This window comes from Dasypus novemcinctus, chromosome 10 (assembly GCF_030445035.2).
Source record: "Dasypus novemcinctus isolate mDasNov1 chromosome 10, mDasNov1.1.hap2, whole genome shotgun sequence".
NCBI lineage: Eukaryota > Metazoa > Chordata > Mammalia > Cingulata > Dasypodidae > Dasypus > Dasypus novemcinctus.
In genome coordinates this window covers 83,248,326-83,266,888 of record NC_080682.1, presented here as the reverse complement: position 1 = coordinate 83,266,888, position 18,563 = coordinate 83,248,326, and the positions used below count along the sequence as shown (strand labels likewise).

Below are 18,563 nucleotides of genomic sequence, written 5' to 3'. Positions count from 1 at the left end.
GAGACCACAGCAGCTTAGAGGCCTGGAAATAAATAAGCCCTATGTCAGCCTGTAGCTGAGAGAGAGGAAGGCTGAATCCTGCAGTGATTGTCTGCCATCTTGCTTCAACATGTGGCAGCTGACTTTGGTGAGACAGTACCTCTTACGGTACCTTGAGTTAGACTTACACAGCCTTGGGACGTAAGCCTTTACCCCAATAAATACCCTTGATAAAAGCCAGCAGATTTCTGGTATTTTTGCGTCAGCACCACTTTGGCTGACTAACACAGAGCTTCATGGTTCAAGCTTTTATATTTAAGTATTCGATCATTTTCAGTTAATTTTATATAAGATATGAGACAGGGGTCCTCTTTCTTTATTTTGGATATGGATAAACAGTTCTGCCAGCACCGTTTTTTAAATAGACTGTTTTGCCCCAGCTGGGTGTGTTTGACAGCCTTGTCAAAAATGAGTTGACCATAGATATGAGGTCTGTTTCTGAACCATCAGTATGGTTCCATTGGTTTTTGTGTCTGTCATTATGCCAGTACTACACTGTTTTTACCACTGTAGTTAGCTAGGAAATAGGAGTTAAAGACAGGAAGTCAGAGTCCTCCAACTTTACTCTTCCTTTTTAAGAAGATTCTGGCTATTTGGGGCCCCTTACCTTTCCAAATAAATTTGATAATTGTTTTTTTCCAATTCTTTAAAAATGCTGGTGGAATTTTTATCAGGATTGCATTGAATCTGTATATCAATTTGGGAAGAATTGACATCTTAACAATATTTAGTCTTCCAGTCCACAAGCTTAGAATATTCTTCCAATTATTTAGATCTTTTAAAATATTTCTTTTAGCAATGCATTGTAGTTTTCTGAATACAAGGGTTTTAAGTCCTTGGTTAAGTTTACTCCTAAATATTTGATTATTTTAGTTGCAATTGTAAATGGATTTTTTTTCCTGACTTCCTCCTCAGATTGTGTATTACTAGTGTGTAGAAATATTACTGAATTTTTTATATTAATCCTGCATCCTGCCACTCTGCTGAAATAGTTTATTAGCTCTAGCAGGTTTGTTGTAGATATTTTTGGATTTTCTGGGTAGGATCATATAATCTATAAATAATAAAACTTTTACTTCTTCATTTCCAGTTTGAATGTCTTTTATTTCTTTTTCTTGCCTGATTGCTCTACCGGGAAACTCTAGTACTGTATTGAACAACAATAGTGACAATGGGCATTTACTTGGCTTGCTTCCAATCTCAATGGGAAAGCTTTCAGTCTTTCACCATTGAGTACAATGTTAGATGTGATTATTCATATATGACCTTTATCATGTCAAGAAAGTTTCCTTCAATTCCTATCTTTTGTAGTATTTTTGCCAAGAAAGGATGCTGTATTTTGTCAAATGCCTTTTCTGTGCCAATCAATAGGATCATGTGATTTTTTATTCTTTGATTTATTAATGTGGTGTATTACACTGTCTGATTTTCATGTGTTGAACCACACCTATATGCCTTGTATAAAACCCACTAGATTATGATGAATAATTCTTTTATAGGTTGTTGGATTTTACAGCAAGTATTTTGTTGAGGATTTTTGCATCTGTATTTATTACGGAAATGGGTCTGTAATTTTCTTTTTTTTCATAGTATCTTCATCTAGCTTTGGTATTAGGGTGACATTGGTTTTGCATAATGAGTTTGATAGTGTTCCTTCTTGTTCAGTTTTTTCGAAAGTTTGAGTAAGATTGGTATTATTAATAAATCTTCTTTGAATGCTTGGTAGAACTCACCTGTGAAATCATCTGTTCCTGGGTTTTTCATTTTGGGGAGATGTTTGATGACTGTTTCAATTTCTTGTGACTGGTTTGTTGAGATAGTCTATTTTTTCTAAGGTCAGTGTAGGTTGTACATTCCTAGGAATTTTTTCATTTCATCTACATTGTTTAGTTTATTGTCATACAGTTGTTCATAGTATCCTTTTATATCTTTTATTTCTGTGGGATCAGTAGTAATTTCCCCATTTTCATTTTTTAATTTTATTTATAGTATTTGCATCTTCTCTCTGTCAGTCTAGCTAAGGGTTTGTCAATTTTGTTGATCTTCTTAAAGAACCAATTTTTGGTTTTGTTAATGTTCTCTATTGTTTTTTTTTTTTTTGTTGTTGTTCTTGGTTTTGTTTATTTCTCTTCAGAGCTCTGATCTTTGTTACTTCATTCCTTCTGCTTGTTTTGGGAATAGTTTGCTGTTCTTTTTTTAATTTTCTCCAGCTGTGTAGTTAGGTCATTGATTTTAGCTCCTTCTTCTTTTTAAATGTGTTTATTGAGGGCTATAAATTTCCCTCTCAGCACTGCCTTCACTGCATACCATATGTTCTGACATGTTGTGCTCTCATTTTCATTTGCCGTATTGATTTCTCTTGCAGTTTCTTCTTTGACCCAATGATTATTTAAGAATGTGTTTTTTAATTTTCATGTATTTGTGAAATTTTCCCTTTTCTGCCTGTTGTTGATTTCCGACTTTATTCCATTATGATCAGAGAAAGTGCTTTGTATAATTTCAGTCTTGTTGAATTTATTGAGATCCACTTTGTGACCCAACATATGGTCTATCTTGGTGAAAGATCCATGAACACTTGAGAAGAATGTATCCTGCTGTTTTGGGATGCAATGTTCTGTATTTGTCTATTAGGTTTAGTCCATTTTTCATATTATTCAAGCTCATTGTTTCTTTCTTTTTTTTTTTTTTAAAGATTTATTATTTATTTATTTCTCTCTCCTTCCCTCCCTGCCCCCACCTGGTTGTCTGCTCTCTGTGTCCATTCACTATGTGTTCTTCTGTGTCTGCTTATATTCTTGTCGGCGGCACCGGGAATCTGCATCTCTTTTTGTTGCATCATCTTGCTGCATCAGCTTTCTGTGTGTACAGTGCCACTCCTGGGCAGGCTGCACTTTTTTCCAATGGGGCAGCTCTCCTTATGGGGTGCACTCCTTGCACGTGGGGCTCCCCTACACAAGGGACACCCTGTAGGGCACAGCACTCCTTGCACACATCAGCACTGTGCATAGGCCAGGTCACTACACAGGTCAGGAAGCCCTGGGTTTGAACCTTGGACCTCCCATGTGGTAGGTGGGTGCTCTATCCATTGAACTAAATTCACTTCCCTCATTGTTTCTTTATTGATCCTCTGTTCAGATGTTCTATCAAATGCTGAGAACGGTGTATTGAAGTCACCACCTATTATTGTAAAGAGGTCTATTTCTCCCTTCACTTTTGCTAGTGTTTGCCTCATGTAATTTGGGGCCATCCTTGTTAGGTGCATATACATGATTGTTATTTCTTCTTTGTGAAATGCCCCTTTTATTAATATATAATGCCTTTTCTTATCTTGAACAGTTTTGCTTTTAAAGTCTATTTCATCTGATATAAGTATAGCTACTCCACTTTTTTTTTTTTGGTAACTGCATGCATGGAATATCTTTTTCTAGCCTTTCACTTTCAATTTATTGGTATCCTTGGATCTAAAGTGAGTCTTTTGTAGGCATCATATAGATGGCTCATATTTTCTTATCCATTCCACCAGTCTGTGTCTTTTGATTGGGGAGTTTAATCCATTAACATTCAATGTGATTACAGTAAAGGCAGTTCTTCACCCATTTTGACCTTTGGGTCTTATCTGACATATTTTATTTTCACCTCTCTTTTTACACTTTTAGTTACTTTTACTGATAAAATCTTCATTTCTAGACTCTCTTCCAATCTTCTCTGTCCTGCCTTTTACTTTTAGGCTGTAGCACTTCCTTTAGTATTTCTTGCAAAGTTGGTCTCTTGGTTACAGACTCTCTCAGTTTCTCTTTATCTATGAGCATTCTAAATTTACCCTCATTTTTGAAAGGCAGTCTTGCCAGGTAAAGATTCTTTGCTGGCAGTTTTTCTCTTTCAGTATCTTAAATATACTACTGCCTTCTTATCTCCATGGTTTCTTAAGAGAAATCAGCACTTAATCTTGTTGGGTATCCTTTGTATGTGATGTATTGTTTTTCTCTTGCTGTTCTCAGAATTCTTTCTTTGTGTTTGGAATTTGACATTCTGGTAGTATATGTCTCAAACTAAGTCTATTTGGATTTATTTGGATGGGAGTATTCTGTGCTCCTGGGACATGGATATCTATGTCCTTCAATAAGGTTGGGAAATTTTCTACCATTCTTTCTTCAAATATTCCTCCTTCCCCTTTTTCCTTTCTGAGCACAATAGATAATCATGGTCATATGATTTGCTTTCTTGCCTGGGGAGGAGATTTTTGGCACCAGAGAGAAAAATGTCATGATGTGTCATTAGAGGGAGAACCTGAAGAAGCTGGGATGAAATGAAGTTCTTTTAGTTTGACTGAGCTTTCCAAAGGGGAGGTTCTTACAGCACAATCATTTTTATAAAGGGAGGAGAGCTGAACTTACCTTTTTAATGCATGAGTGTCAATGGAGGCTTCCCTTTGACACTCAGCACTGTGTATGTGTATGTGTATGTGTATGTGTGTGTGTGCATGTGAGTAAACCTGAGCTCAGACTGGGTAGAGTGCTGGTAAAGACTACATCAGGAAGTCTGTCCTAGCTATTTCTGTGGCACCTTTAGAACCCAGATTAGTCCATCTTCATCTCTGTTTTGATGCTTCTTGATCTCTTTCTTCTTCATCCATTTAAAAATTCTGAGTGTCTCTTATGTCTTCCTAGAATTATCGCTCCATTTCCATTGCCTTCACCCTAGTGCAGGCTTCATCCTCTCTACTTTGCAACAGTCTCTTTAGCATTACCTTTCCTTCTGCCTTCAAATCTGTTTTAAATCATGTTTCCTGTATATAAATAGAGTTCCTTCTTTATTAACCTTCTTTTATGGCTAGGTGTAGAAATTAGTCCTGAAGGCAAATGACTTCTACAAATGACATTATTTTAGTGAATAGAAACTCACAATTCATATCTTTATAATTTCATATGCTGCTAATTGAGGAGGGGCATGCTCACCTGATTTGAGTCTTGTCACAATGATTATTATAAAGAGGAGAGGTACCAAGACTCTTAATCTGGTCTTGTCCCCATTGACTTTCCTAGCTTCCATGGGGGAAGCGACTGAACATTTTGTGTTGTAGTATGGTGCTTCAGTGACCAGGGCTGAGCCATGCCCTGTGGGAAATAGGATTCCCCATTAGAGATTTTTTTATTTGGGACTGGTCTTGGCATTTTTTTTTTTTTTTTTACTTCATGAATGACTCTGGAGAGGGATTTATAGGAAAGGAATTCATCCCCCCAGACTAATAGATATTCACCTTGATTTTGAGGATGCTTCTGAGTCATCAGGAAAGCAATTGCCTCCCACCATTTCTGCAAGGGCCTTGTTTCCTCTTTTCCTCTGTTCCTCTCTTCCTACCATTCACTTAATTGTGAATTAGCTCCATGAGATTGATCTGTCTGACTACATGATCTTCATTAGATCTCTGGTGCCAAAAGCCTGGCACAGAATTGACACTCAGTAGATTTTGTCTTTACATGAATATGCCAGGTACTGTGCTGATACTGTGAAGATGAATAGATCCTGCCCTTGAGGAGGACAGAGACTTGGAAACCAACAATTAAAATGCAGCAAGGTAAGGGCAATGTGAGAGGAGAACAAAATATGATAAGGGACCCTAGAGGAAGGGAATCTGACTCTTCCTGCAGTCAGCAATTACTTTTGGAAAAAGAGACAATCAAGCTGAATCTTAAAGGCTGTAGGAGTTTTGCAGGTAGAAAGATGGGAAAAGACATTCCTGGTAGGGAGAAGAGCTTGGGCAAAAACATAGAAGGAAACATGAAGTACTTGGGAATTATAAAATATTTGGAGTGGCTGTAGCATAGGGGGCAAGGGAGCAAATGATGGAATATATGGTTGGAGGGGCTGGTCATGGAGGCAGAGCCACCATGTATTGCTGTGCAAGCTGTTCACCAGGGTACCCAGCTGAGGAAGTGAGTGGGGAATGAAATACAGCTCTTGTTCCACCTGGCAAGCATGTGCTTATGGCTACATCCTCCCAGTGGAGGCTCTATTTATAATTCACAAAAAGCTCCTAAGGACTAGCAGTCTTTAAGGCCTTGCAGATCATGCTAAGGAGTTGCAGCTTTAGGGCAGTGGTTCTCAAATACTGTGTTTTGGAGTCACCTGGAGGGTTTGCTAAAATAGGGATTGCTGGATTTCTGATTCAGTAGCTCTGGGGCAGAGACCTGATAATTTGCATTCCTTGCATTTCCCAGGTGGTGCTGCTGCTTCTGGTCCAGGGACAACACTTGGAGGACCCCCAGTCTTGGTAATAGTAAGTCACTGGAAAGGAAGCAGGAAACCAGGTCCCCAGGGGTTGTCTTCTGGGGTTGGGGCTTCTAATATCCTTTGTGAACAAGTTAGGGTAGCTAAACATATTAAAGAGAGTGGATAAACAACATTCTCTATCTTTTTCTACCAGGTGAGGTTTAATAGCTCTTTTCATTCAAGTCAGAATTCTAAAGGAGGTTTTGTCGACTGATTATTTAAGTGGCCATGTCCTTACAAGACACTTACCCTAGAGCTTTTAAATAGTGAACTCCCAAATGATTTAAATGTTTGTTAACATTTTACTAATTATTCCCCAGAGAAGCTGGGGACCACAGAAACCTAAAGCCACCAACTAAATGATGAGTCATACATGGTGATAAACCTTTGAAAACTTTTATTAGTTCAGTAGATAATTGACATCAAAATTATAGTGTGTGTGTGTGTGGCAAGGAAGAAGGGGATGAAGGACATGGAGCCACAGATTGTCAGATCTCACACATATAAATATTTGCTGAATAAAACCAGGTCAAGAAGATAGAATACGGTACTGGGGAATCCAGGGACAGTGGGAGTGAGGGAATCTAGGCTGACAGGAAGTTATCAAGTGTGTCAGGCTCTGGGCTGAGGTTTGGAAACTTGGGATGGGAAGTCAGACCTTAGAATCTCCAGCCTGATTATCTTTTGTCTATTTAGGCTGCCATCTCCAACTAGCTCAACTATTACTAAACTGAGCCTGTCAGCAGCATGATTGGGAGAAGGAAAGCCTTGTCTAATGCAGCAGGATTCTGCCTCTAGGTGTCAAGGAGAAAAGAAGGGAGGACAGGGGAGGGAAGTCCTTGCAGAGGCTACAATCAGGATCAAGTTGTTCTTAATTAAGACAGCTCCCAGCAGCACATTTCCATAATTCCCCATTAAAGAGGTCTTGATGTGTGAGTCACTGTGGGAGCTGCGATTTCCCAAGTCAGCACTGTTCTGTGTCTGAGGCACCTCAATTCAAAATGAATGCCAAATTCATTTCCATCATGTAGGCTTTCCTAGCACCTGAGGTGTGCCCAGCCCTATAGTAGGTGCTGTGTACTGCCTCGTGAGAGACACTACAATGAATATGGCTTAATCCTGCTATCCAGGACAGAAGCCTCAGTAGACCCTGACCTTGCGGGGGGGAATGCTGATTCAGGAGCACTTGGGTGTGGGACTGTTCCAGATGGGCTTTGGTCCTTCCTTAGATGAATAGGAGGCAGTGTGGAACAGAGCCATGCACTGGATTTGGAGACAGGAGATATGATTTTCACTCATTTAGCAAACTTTTATAGAGACTCACCTTGTCTAGGGTCTTGGGATTCAGAGATGAATTCAAAACAATTAGAGGCATCAAAACACCGGGGCAGGGATAGACATTAAACCAAAAATTGAGTTCAGTGTGATAGGTGCTGGATCTGGCAAGCACGAAGCATTCTGGGAGTGCTAAGGAAGGTGAAGCTAATTCTGCCTGGAGGAGGAGGGATAGTAGGGTGGTTAGGAAGGTTTTTTCCTGATATCCTTAAATATTGCGGTTATGACTTTGGGCATCAGGTACTCTTCAGTGAGTCTAAGTTTTCTCTTCCTTTTCAGCACAATATTTGAGGTTAGAAGTGATGGCCCTGAGTCATTAAGACAAGATAAAATTATTTTTGTGTTTTGTTCTTCGGAAGAAGGCAGGGAAGCATGCCATACAATTTTGAAATATTTTTAAACTTTATTTTAGAAGAAATTTTAGATTACAGAAAAGTTTCATAGAAAATATAGGCGGTTCCCATATACCCCACCCCTCCTCCTTTCACACTTTCCACTATTAATAACATCTTACATTATTGTGGTACATCTGCTACAATTGATGAACAAAATTGAATTGCTATTAACCATGGTTTATAGTTTTTATTATGGTTTATACTTTCATCGTACAATTTTATAGGTTTTGTCAAAATGTATAATAACCTGTATCCGTCATTGCATTATCATGAAGAACAATTTGAATGTCCTAAAAATGCCTTGTATTCCAAGTATTCTTCCTTTCCCCTCCTCTCAGAACCTCTGGTTAACACTATCTTTACATCAATGTTACAAGTTCTTTCACTTCTACACAATAATAAGCCTCCTTTTTGTCCATGGTTGCATTCCCCCCTTACATTTGTTCTTTCCTCAGTCTTGAGGATTTTGGGGTGGTGATACCCACTCTACTTCAGAATGAGAGGGAGTTTAGATCTTATGGAGCAGATAGAAGGAAATATTTTGATTGCAATTGTAGATGCTCTTTGCTTTTGGGGATGGGGTGATCCATCATCAACCTTTTGTTAGTTGTCCTGGGGAAGTCTGATAAACTGGAGAGTAGGTATTGGCTGCAACTCTGCTGAGATTCAGGGTTCAACTGGCATATGGACAGATGGAAGATTTAAGTTTCTGGGACATATATTTACTGGTATAGTGCTAATTAGAGGTTCAAATAAAAAGGGTAGAAGAATTATGTGTAGAGAAATTATAAATGAACCCAACTCTGGTACTTTGGGGAAATAGGTTATTATATATTCTAAGGTAAGGTCACCAATAGGGTACTGATTTCATTGAATTGTGTACCTTGCCTATAGTGCTCTCAGGAGCACTCCTGCTTGAGGTTTTGTTTACTGTGGCAGTGAGATCTGCCTGACACATGCATGAGCATAAGCTTTGAAATGACCTCCCAACTCACTTTGAAATCTCTTAGCCATAAAAACTCTTGTATTTAATGTTTCCCCATTTTGGTCAAGGTCTTTTTTCAAATGCATAGCTAATTGGTGCTTGGTAATAATCCCTCAGTGCCAGGGAGGCTCATCCCTAGAAGTCATTTCCCATGCCAGTAGGGGGAAGGTAGAGTTTATATGCTAAGTTTGGCTTAGAGAGAGTCCACATTTGAGAAACAATGAGGCTTTCAGGAAATGATTCTTACACAATAGATATTATTAGGCTAGGTTTCAATTCTACAACAAGATTTATAAATACAAGCATTAATATTAAGGGTTTGGTGTTTTGGTCTATTTTTTTAAACTTAGGCACTGCCTGTGTACTCTAGAGATTCTTGCCACACTTTTAGAGAATGTAGCAGGACTCCTCATTATAGGAGTTTAATATTTTGTTGGTTATTGTGTGAGTATCCAACCACTGAAATAAAACCTTATGACCACATTCATATTCCATAGAGGCATGATCCAGATGCACCCTTCCCTACACATGGCCCCAGTACCACCACTGTATACAAGTGACCCTCCCCTGCCATAGTTGCTAAAATAATACTCCTACAGTTGTATTCTCAATCACAGTGCTCTGTCTCCCCAGAGTGCAACTGTTCCTTCCTCCAGCCCTCCTGTCCAGCTGTATGGGTACCCCAACCCATCTTCCACCTCCTCTCAGTTTCACAGTCTAGCGTTGTTGACCCCATTCACATTGCTGCACCACCACCATCCCCATATAGTGCCAAACTTCCCACATCCACCTTATCATAGATTCTGCCCAGATTGAGCATTGGCTCACCAGTTTCTACTCCCTATCTCCTGTTAACTTGTCTTCCAGACTCTACCTCTGTGAGTCTGCTCAATATCCTTAGTTCATATCAGTGAAACCATGCAATATTTGTTCTTTAGTGACTGGCTTACATAACACAATATAAGGTCTTTGAGATTTATCCATGCTGTCACATGTGTCAATACTTCATTCCTTCTTACAGCTGAGTAACATTCCATTATATGTATATACCACATTTTGTTTATCTGTATAATCATTGATGGACACTTGGGTTCCTTCCAGCTTTTGGCAATTGTGAATAATACTGCTACGAACATTGGTGTACATGTATCTGTTTGTATCCCTGCTTTCAATTCTTTTGAGTATATTCCTAGTAGTGGGATTGCAAGATCATATGGCAGCTCTATACTTAGCTTCCTGAGGAACTGCTACACAATCCTCCACAGTGGCTGCAACATTCTACATTCCCACCATAGTGGATGAGTGTTTCTATTCTTCCACATCCTCTCCAACATTTGTAGTTATCTGTTTTTTTAAATAGCAGCCAGTCTATTAGATGTGAGATGATTTATCAATGTAGTTTTAATTTGCAGTTCCCTAATAGCTAGTGATGTTGAACATCTCTTCGTGTGCTTTTCAGCCATTCTTATTTTCTCTTTGGAAAGGTGTCTATTCAAATTTCTTGCCCATTTGTTAAGTGGGTTTTTTATCTTTTATTTTCGATATGTAAGATTTCTTTATATATGCTGGGTATTAGGCCCTTATTAGATTGGTGGTTCTCAAGTATTTTCTTTCATTGAGTAGGCTGCCTTTTCACTTTATTGACAAACTTTTTTGAGGCACAAAAGTTTTTAATTTTGAGGAGGTTCCATTAATCTATTTTTTCTTTAATTGTTCATGATATGGGTGTAAAGTTTATGAAACCATTTCCTACTACCAGTTCTTATAGAAGCTTCCCTACATTATCTTCTAGGAGCTTTATGACCTTAGCTCTTGTTTTAGGTCTTTGTTCTATCTTGAGTAAATTTAAGTATAGGGCAAAGATGGTGATCTTCTTTCATTCTTTTGGATATGGATATCCAGTTTTCCAAGCACTATTTGCTTTTTTTTTTTATTTTAATAATCTTTATTTTCCTTCCTTATGAAGACTTACATTCCTCTGCAATGATTTATAGCATTGTGAAAAAGAAAGTGATTCTTTCAGGGAAACATTTTGATATATCATGCAAAGAGTTTGTATTTAGTGCTTTAAGATAAATTTACAGAAACAATATTAACTTTGGAATTTCTTTTTTTTTCCAAATTCTACTCAATTTATTCATTTTTTAAAAAGATATTACATTAAAAAAAAATGAGGTCCCCATTCGCCCCCACTGCCCCCACCCCACCACTCCCCCCACAACAACACTCTCCCCCATCATCATGTCACATCCATTGCGTCTGGTGAGTACATCTCCGGGCATCACTGCACCTCATGTCCTGTGTTCCACACCATAGCCCACACTTTCCCATGTTCCATCCAGTGGGCCATGGGAGGACATACAACATCCGCCAAGCACTATTTGCTGAAGAGACTATTCTGTCCCACTTGAGTGGGGCTTGGTGGCCTTGTCAAATATCAGTTGGCCAAATATGTGAAGGTCTATATCTGAACTCTTATTCTCAATTTCATTTAATTCTACTCTAATCTTTGTTATTTCTTTTCTTCTGCTTGCTTTAGGATTAGTTTGTTATTCTTTTTCTAGTTCCTCCAGGTGTGCTGTTAAGTCTTAGATTTTAGCTCTTTCCTCTTTTATAAGGTAGGCAGTTAGGGTTATAAATTTCCCTCTCAGCACTGATTTAGCTTCATCCCATACATTTTGATAGGTTGTGTTCTCATTTTCATTCACTTCAAGGTAGTTACTAATTTTTCTCGCAATTTCCTCCTTTACCTGCTGATTATTTAAGAGTGTGTTGTTTAATTTCCATATATTTGTGCCTTTTCCAGTTCTTCACCATTTATTGATTTGTAAACTACTTCCATTGTGGTCAGAGAAAGTGCTTTGTATAATTTCAATCTTTCTAAATTTGCAGGGACTTGTTCTATGATCTAGCATGTGTTATATCCTGGAGAATAATTCATGAGTACTTGAGAAGACTGTACATTCTGCTGCCTTTGGGTGTAATGTTTGGTATAAATCCATTAGATCTAGGTACTCTAATATATTATTCAAAGTCTCTGCTTCTTTAGTGAGCCTCTGTTGAAGTGTTCTTCCTAATGGTTATAATGGTGTATTGAAGGTCCCCCACTATGATTGCAGAGGTGTCTATTCTCCCCGTTGTTTTGCCAGCATTTTTCTCAAGTATTTTAGGGCTCCCTGATTAGGTGTATAAATATTTGATTGTTCTTTATTCTTTGTAGAGTACCTCTTTTATTCATATATGATGTCTTTCTTTGTCTTTTACAACAGTTTTGCATTTAAAGTCTATTTTATCTGATGTTACTATAGCTACTCCTGCCCTTTTTTGATTACTGTTTGCATGTAAAATCATTTTCCAAACTCTCACTTGCAACCTGTTTGTTTCCCTAGGTCTAGATGAGTTTCTTGTAGACAGCATGTAGATGGGTCATATTTCCTTATCCATTCTGCCAGTCTGTGTCTTTTAATTGGAGAGTTTAATCCATTAACATTCAATGTTGTTACTGTAAAGGCAGTACTTACTTTAGTCATTTTTTCTTTAGGCTGATGTATGTCATAATTTATTTATTTTATTTTTTTAGTTACTCTTACCAATAATCTTCCTTTCTACACTCTCCTCCAACCTGCTCTTTCCTATTTTTTCCTTTCAAACTACAGAATTTCCTTTAGTATTTCTTGCAGTGCAGGACTCTTGTTGTCAAATTCTTTCAATTTCTGTTTATCTCTGAATATTTTGAACTCTCCATCATTTTTGAATGCCAGCTTTGCTGGATACAGAATTCTTTGCTGGCAGTTTTTTCTTTCAGTACCAATTATGTCATACCACTGCCTTCTCACCTCTGTAGTTTCAGATGAGAAGTCAGCACTTAATCTTATTGAGTTTTCCTCATACTTGATGGATCTCTTTTCTCTTGCTGCTTTCAGGATTCTGTCTTTGTCTTGAGCTTTCAACAATCTGATAAGTATGTGTCGCAGGGTAGGTCTGTTGGGATTTATTGTGCTTAGAGTATGTTGTGCTTCCAGCACATGTGTATCCATGTCCCTCATAAGAGCTGGGAAATTTTCAGCCATTATTTCCTCAAACACTCTTATTGCTCCCCTTCCCTTCTCTTCTCCCTCTGGGTTGCCCATAATGCATATGTTTGTGCATTTTGTGTTGCCATTCAATTCCTGGAGTCCCTGATGAATTTTTCCTTTTGTCTATCTGTTCAGTTTCAGATGTCCTATCTTTGACATTACAAATTCTATCCTCTGCCTGCTCAAATCTGCTGTTATGTGCTTCTGGTGTATTTTTAATTTCTTGCATTGTATCTTTCATCACCATAAGATCTGTTATCTTTTAATGTATGTTTACAATTCTGTATATTCCCCCTGTGTCTTCTTGATATCTTTTATCTCTTCTTTCATTTCACTGAGTTGACTGAGGACATTTGTTTAGACATCCTTGATTAGTTGTTTCACATTGTGCATCCTCTCCTGCTTTCAAGTTTGTTCATTAGACTGGACCATGTCTTCCTGTTTCTTAGTATGACTTGCAATTTTTTGCTTATGTTTAGGTATCTGTTTATCTTGATGGGTTTATTAAATTGGTTAGTTTCTCTGTTAGTGTTCTGAGGCTGGCTGCCCGCAATCCTTGGAGTGCCTTGGTTTTCTGTCACATGGCAATGCCCCTCCTTTCTCTTCTGACTTCCATTGACTTCCAGTTCCTTGTTCTTCCCATGGCTTCTCTTTCTATGTCCAATTTCCTTTGTTTATAAGGACTTCAGTCATGTTGGATTAAGGCCCACCCTCATTCAATTTGGGCTCACCTTAACTAATAACATTTTCAAAGGTCCTATTTACAAATGGGCCACACCACAGGAACAGGGATTGGGACTTCAACATGTCTTTTGTGTAGGACATGATTCAAGCTCCAGTATTTCTGAATGAAAGTCAGGATATGCAACAAAGAGGAGAATTAAAGGTCTAAGAATTTGAGATAATAAAAACTAATATGAAAGAGAATATAAAATAATATTTTTAAATTGTCAAAATGTAAGGAACAAACAAGCAGATTTTAAAAAGGACCAAATATAATGTCTGTAAATGAAATTAGTCATTGGGAAAAAATCTATTGGAATTGTTAAACAACAAATGAAAAACATTTGAAGAATGAATTGGTGAAATGGAAGGTAGATTTAAGGAAAGCTCTAAAAATATAGAACAAAGAGATGAAGAGACAGAATATATAAATAGCATAGAGTACAATAATGAGAACTTTCAACATATATCTGGAAGAAGTTTCAAATGCACAGATACAGAGACTGGAGCAGAGGCAATATTTGAAGAGATATTAGCTGATATTTTTTCAGAATTGATGTAAAGCAAGGAACTGCAGATTCAGGGAATACAATGAATCCTGAAGATCTTTTTTTTAAAAAAGCCCCATATTGGGGAAGCTGCATGACTCCAAGGGAAAAAAAAGAAAATCAGAGAAAGGATAACCAGAGAAGGATAGACTGACAGACTTCTCAACTGCAACAGTAGATGCTAGAAGACAAAGGAATGTTATTTTCAAAGTTCTGAGAGGGAAACAGCCATCACTTGAGAATTCTATACCATTATCATCCAAAAGTGAAAGTTAAATAAAGATATTTTTACATGAAGATTAACAGAAGCGACCACTAACTGACCCTCCCTTAAAGAATTACTCAAGAACATACTTCAGAGAGAAGGAAAATGAATCTAATAGGAAGGAAAGGGTTACAAAAATGATAAGCAAATAAAATAATTATAATTTTGTGTACATACAAAGGGTATAGCCTTATTCTATAAAGTAGTAGTAATATCTAATCTGGAATATATATAAACTATAGGACAACAATAATGTGAAAGATGAGAAGCAGTAGAGTTAAAATATATTGTTACTAGGAATTATGATATAGATTAAATATGGATATTAAAGTAAGTGTGAATCTTCAAAATTTAAGGGTAACTACTGAAAGAATAAACAACAGATAGTAGAACTTTTAAATCAATACAGATTTGAAAGAAGAGGAATAAATAAAACTCACTCCAATAGAAGGCAGGAAAAAGGAAAAAAGAAAAATTAGGGTAAGTAGAAAGCACAAAATATGAAGGTAAACACAAATTTAAATATATCAGTAAATGAAATGATTAGAAATGGACCAAACTCACCACTTAAAAGACAGAAGCTCTCAGCTTGGATATAATACAATATAATGTTTAGAAGAGCTATTTCTAATATATAGTGACTGAGGATGATTAAAAAATAAAGGGATGCAAAAATATAAATATATTGCTAATCATAAGAAAACTTGTACAGAGATATTAATATCAAACAATATGGCTTCTATGATTAAAGAACACTCTTAAATAAGAACAGTGTCATTACATAATGATAAAACAATAAAGCAAGAAGATAAAACAATTTGCAGGCAGCCTTAAAATATATAAAGCAATTTTAACAGAATTATAGGGCAAAATTGATGAATTTGTAATCATAGTGGGAGACCAACATATCTTTCTCAGTAATTGCTAGATCAAATAGGCAAAATTTAATATGAATATAAAATATTTGAAGGACAAAATTAATGAGCTTAATTCAAAAGAAATACAGAGAACTCTAAACATGATCATTAGAGAACACAAATTCTTTTTGAGGGAATACTTGGCATAGTTTTAAAATTTGAACACTCAACTAAACTCCAAAGGGAAGATGACTCAACATCAAACAGCTACATCTCTGTTTCCAATTAAATAAAATTAGATATCATTAATAAAAAGATAACTAATCCTTTTTCATTTGTAAATTTTTAAAAATTCTAAATAATTTGTCACTCAAAGAAAAAATAATTGTTGAAATGAGAATTTTTCCTAACTGAACAAAATCCTACAAACCTAAATTTATGAGATGCAGCCTCTCATCCTAATATTTACTATTTACTAAAATAGTATTTAGAGGAAATCTTTGGCCAGCAGGAAACATTCATAGAAAATTATTTAGTGCTCAGAGCTAAAATCTTTTCTGCTTGGTACACACATGCTTGTACACATGGCACAAAGTTACAGAGAAAAGTGTGGAATATTTCATGAACCATAAACATAAATGAAGTAAATGAATTAAAAATTTCCTTGCAAATATTAAGTATTTTTGTGGCTTTCTTGGGGGTTTATATTTATATGGTATAGAAACATGTCCCGAATTTCAGATCAATTTCCAAATGTGTTCCTTTTTATTTTCTGTAAGATCAACTTCATATACTATGGAGGTTTTAAGGTATATAAACATTTGAGTGTGACCCGAGAGATTATATGATTTTCTAAATGATAATGAAACAAGACCAAATATAGGAAGTAAAAATAAACTTGTGTATGTTTCAATTTGAGAAATGGATCAATGCCTGTATAATATCCAGAATTGAGAAGGCAGATTTTCATCAGTAGGTAATATTAGCGAGCCATTGCATAAGTGGACCTTTATCAGCTTTGAAAATCCAGTGCATAATGAGCACCACTGAATTGTATACTTGAAAGAGGTTAAAATGAGAAATTTTATGTTGTATATATGTCACCACAAAATTTAATTCATGTTCAGAATTTTTTTTTAAAGGCAGGACACGCAAAGGAAAGGCATACAAATTGGAAAGAAAGGTACAAAGCTTTCTCTATTTTCGTATGACATGGCTGAAATTCCATAAAACCAACTTTAAAAACTACTAGAACTTGTTCTAGATTTTTCATATAAGGGGATTCATACAACACTGTCCATTTTTGTTTGGCTTATTTTATTCAATGCAATGTTTTCAAGATTCATCCCTGTGATAACATGTATCAGAATTTCACTCCTTTTTATGCCTGAATAATGTTCTAGTGTATATCAGAGAGACAGAAATTAGATTAGAGATTTCAGGGGCCAAGGAAGGGGTAATAGGCAATTATTGCTTAATGGGTACAGAGTTTCTTTTAGAGGTGATGAAAAATTTGGTCATAGCTGATGGAAGTGGTAACACAAATTGTGAATGTAATTAATACATCTGAACTGTACACTTAAAATGGTTGAAATGGGAAATTTTGTGTTACATATATGTTACAACAAAATTTTAAAAAAATCTATTAGAACTAAGAAATGAGTTTAGCAATATTTCATGAAACAAGATCAATATAAAAATCTATTACATTTCTACACCCTGGCAATAAGCAACTGGACACTGAAAAAAAAAGTATTTGGAGGAAAATTTGCAAATTTAGAAGCAAATATTAGAAAAAGAAAGATTGAAAAGTAATGTACTAAAGTGCCCACTGTAAGAAGTTGAAAAAAGAATGGATAAATCTAAAGAATGTAGAAAGAAGGAAATAATGAAGATAAAACTTGAAAAAATAAATTATTAACAAGCAAGCAAACAAATAGGCAATCCATAAAACTAAAGTTGAGCCTCTGAAGAGGCTAATCAAATAGAACAAATCTCTAATAAGACTGAATAAGAAAAGAGGCTAATCAAATAGAACAAATCTCTAATAAGACTGAATAAGAAAACAAGAGATAAATCTCAAATTATATTAAAATGAAAATGGGATTTTAATTTTAAAAATCATAAAGAATACTGTTAACTTCATGCTAATGTGTCAAGTGGTCAAGCAGTTTCTAAGCAGCGTTGACTACTGCAGTAGTGAGGTGGGCTTGCTACTCTGGCATAGATTCAGTGGGTAAGGACACAGCAAACCTACATGGATACAGACAGTTTATTACCTACATAGTCAACAAAAGCAAGATCAGCATGATATCAGTTTCCAATATCCCTTGTTCCACAGAATAACAATAAAAGTAAAGGTGGCATGACAGATGGCATGAATGGTGGGCCACTCTGCCATGGGGGAGCCAATTCTAGACTACAGTTAAGCAGTATGTAGCTTGAGCTGTACCTTAAGCAGGAAGGTTGAGGTGGAAAGTCAGAACCAGGGAGGTAGATTAGAAACTGTCTCATGACCAACTCTTGCAAGATAGACTTCGATTGAGAACGACAGGTAGATAGGAAATGGCCTTGTGATAGTTCCACATGAGATTTCCTATCTTGCCACATTCTTGGGAGGATCACAGGGTGTTCTGCCAAGAGTTAGGTCAGACTGGTTGAGCATTGCCTATAAGGACTGTGTGGATATGTCCACGGTCATTAAGGTACCATGGCAAAGCCATCCCCCTACATAATGATTTGAAAACTTCGATGAAACAGACAATTATTTAGAAATGTGTCATACTAAAAATGACTCAGTAAGAATCAGAAAACTTGACTAAACCTATAACTATTAAATGAACTGTAACAACAATTAATAATCTACTTAATAAAAAAACTGGCAAACCTGGGTGATTTTACAGGTGAGTTGTAGGAAATCTCCAAAAATCAAATAACATCTTTTAAATTAATTCACAAAATATAAAGAGAGAGAAACTGATCACTTGTGAGCTATTGAACCAAAACTAGACAAGAATAGCACAAGAAATAGATTCTAGCTCAATCTCTCTTATGAACATAGATGCACAAG

The 18,563-nt window shown here is 36.4% G+C and overlaps 1 long non-coding RNA gene across 1 annotated transcript in view; it reads left to right on the top strand.

Annotated features, from left to right (window-relative positions):
- Positions 1-18,563, top strand: part of LOC131280063 (uncharacterized) — a 218,501-nt gene that overhangs the window by 159,436 nt on the left and 40,502 nt on the right. The window contains exons 2-3 of the long non-coding RNA XR_011649798.1: positions 5,530-5,614; positions 6,258-6,316. This is a non-coding gene — a long non-coding RNA (uncharacterized lncRNA). The remainder of the gene's footprint in view (positions 1-5,529; positions 5,615-6,257; positions 6,317-18,563) is intronic.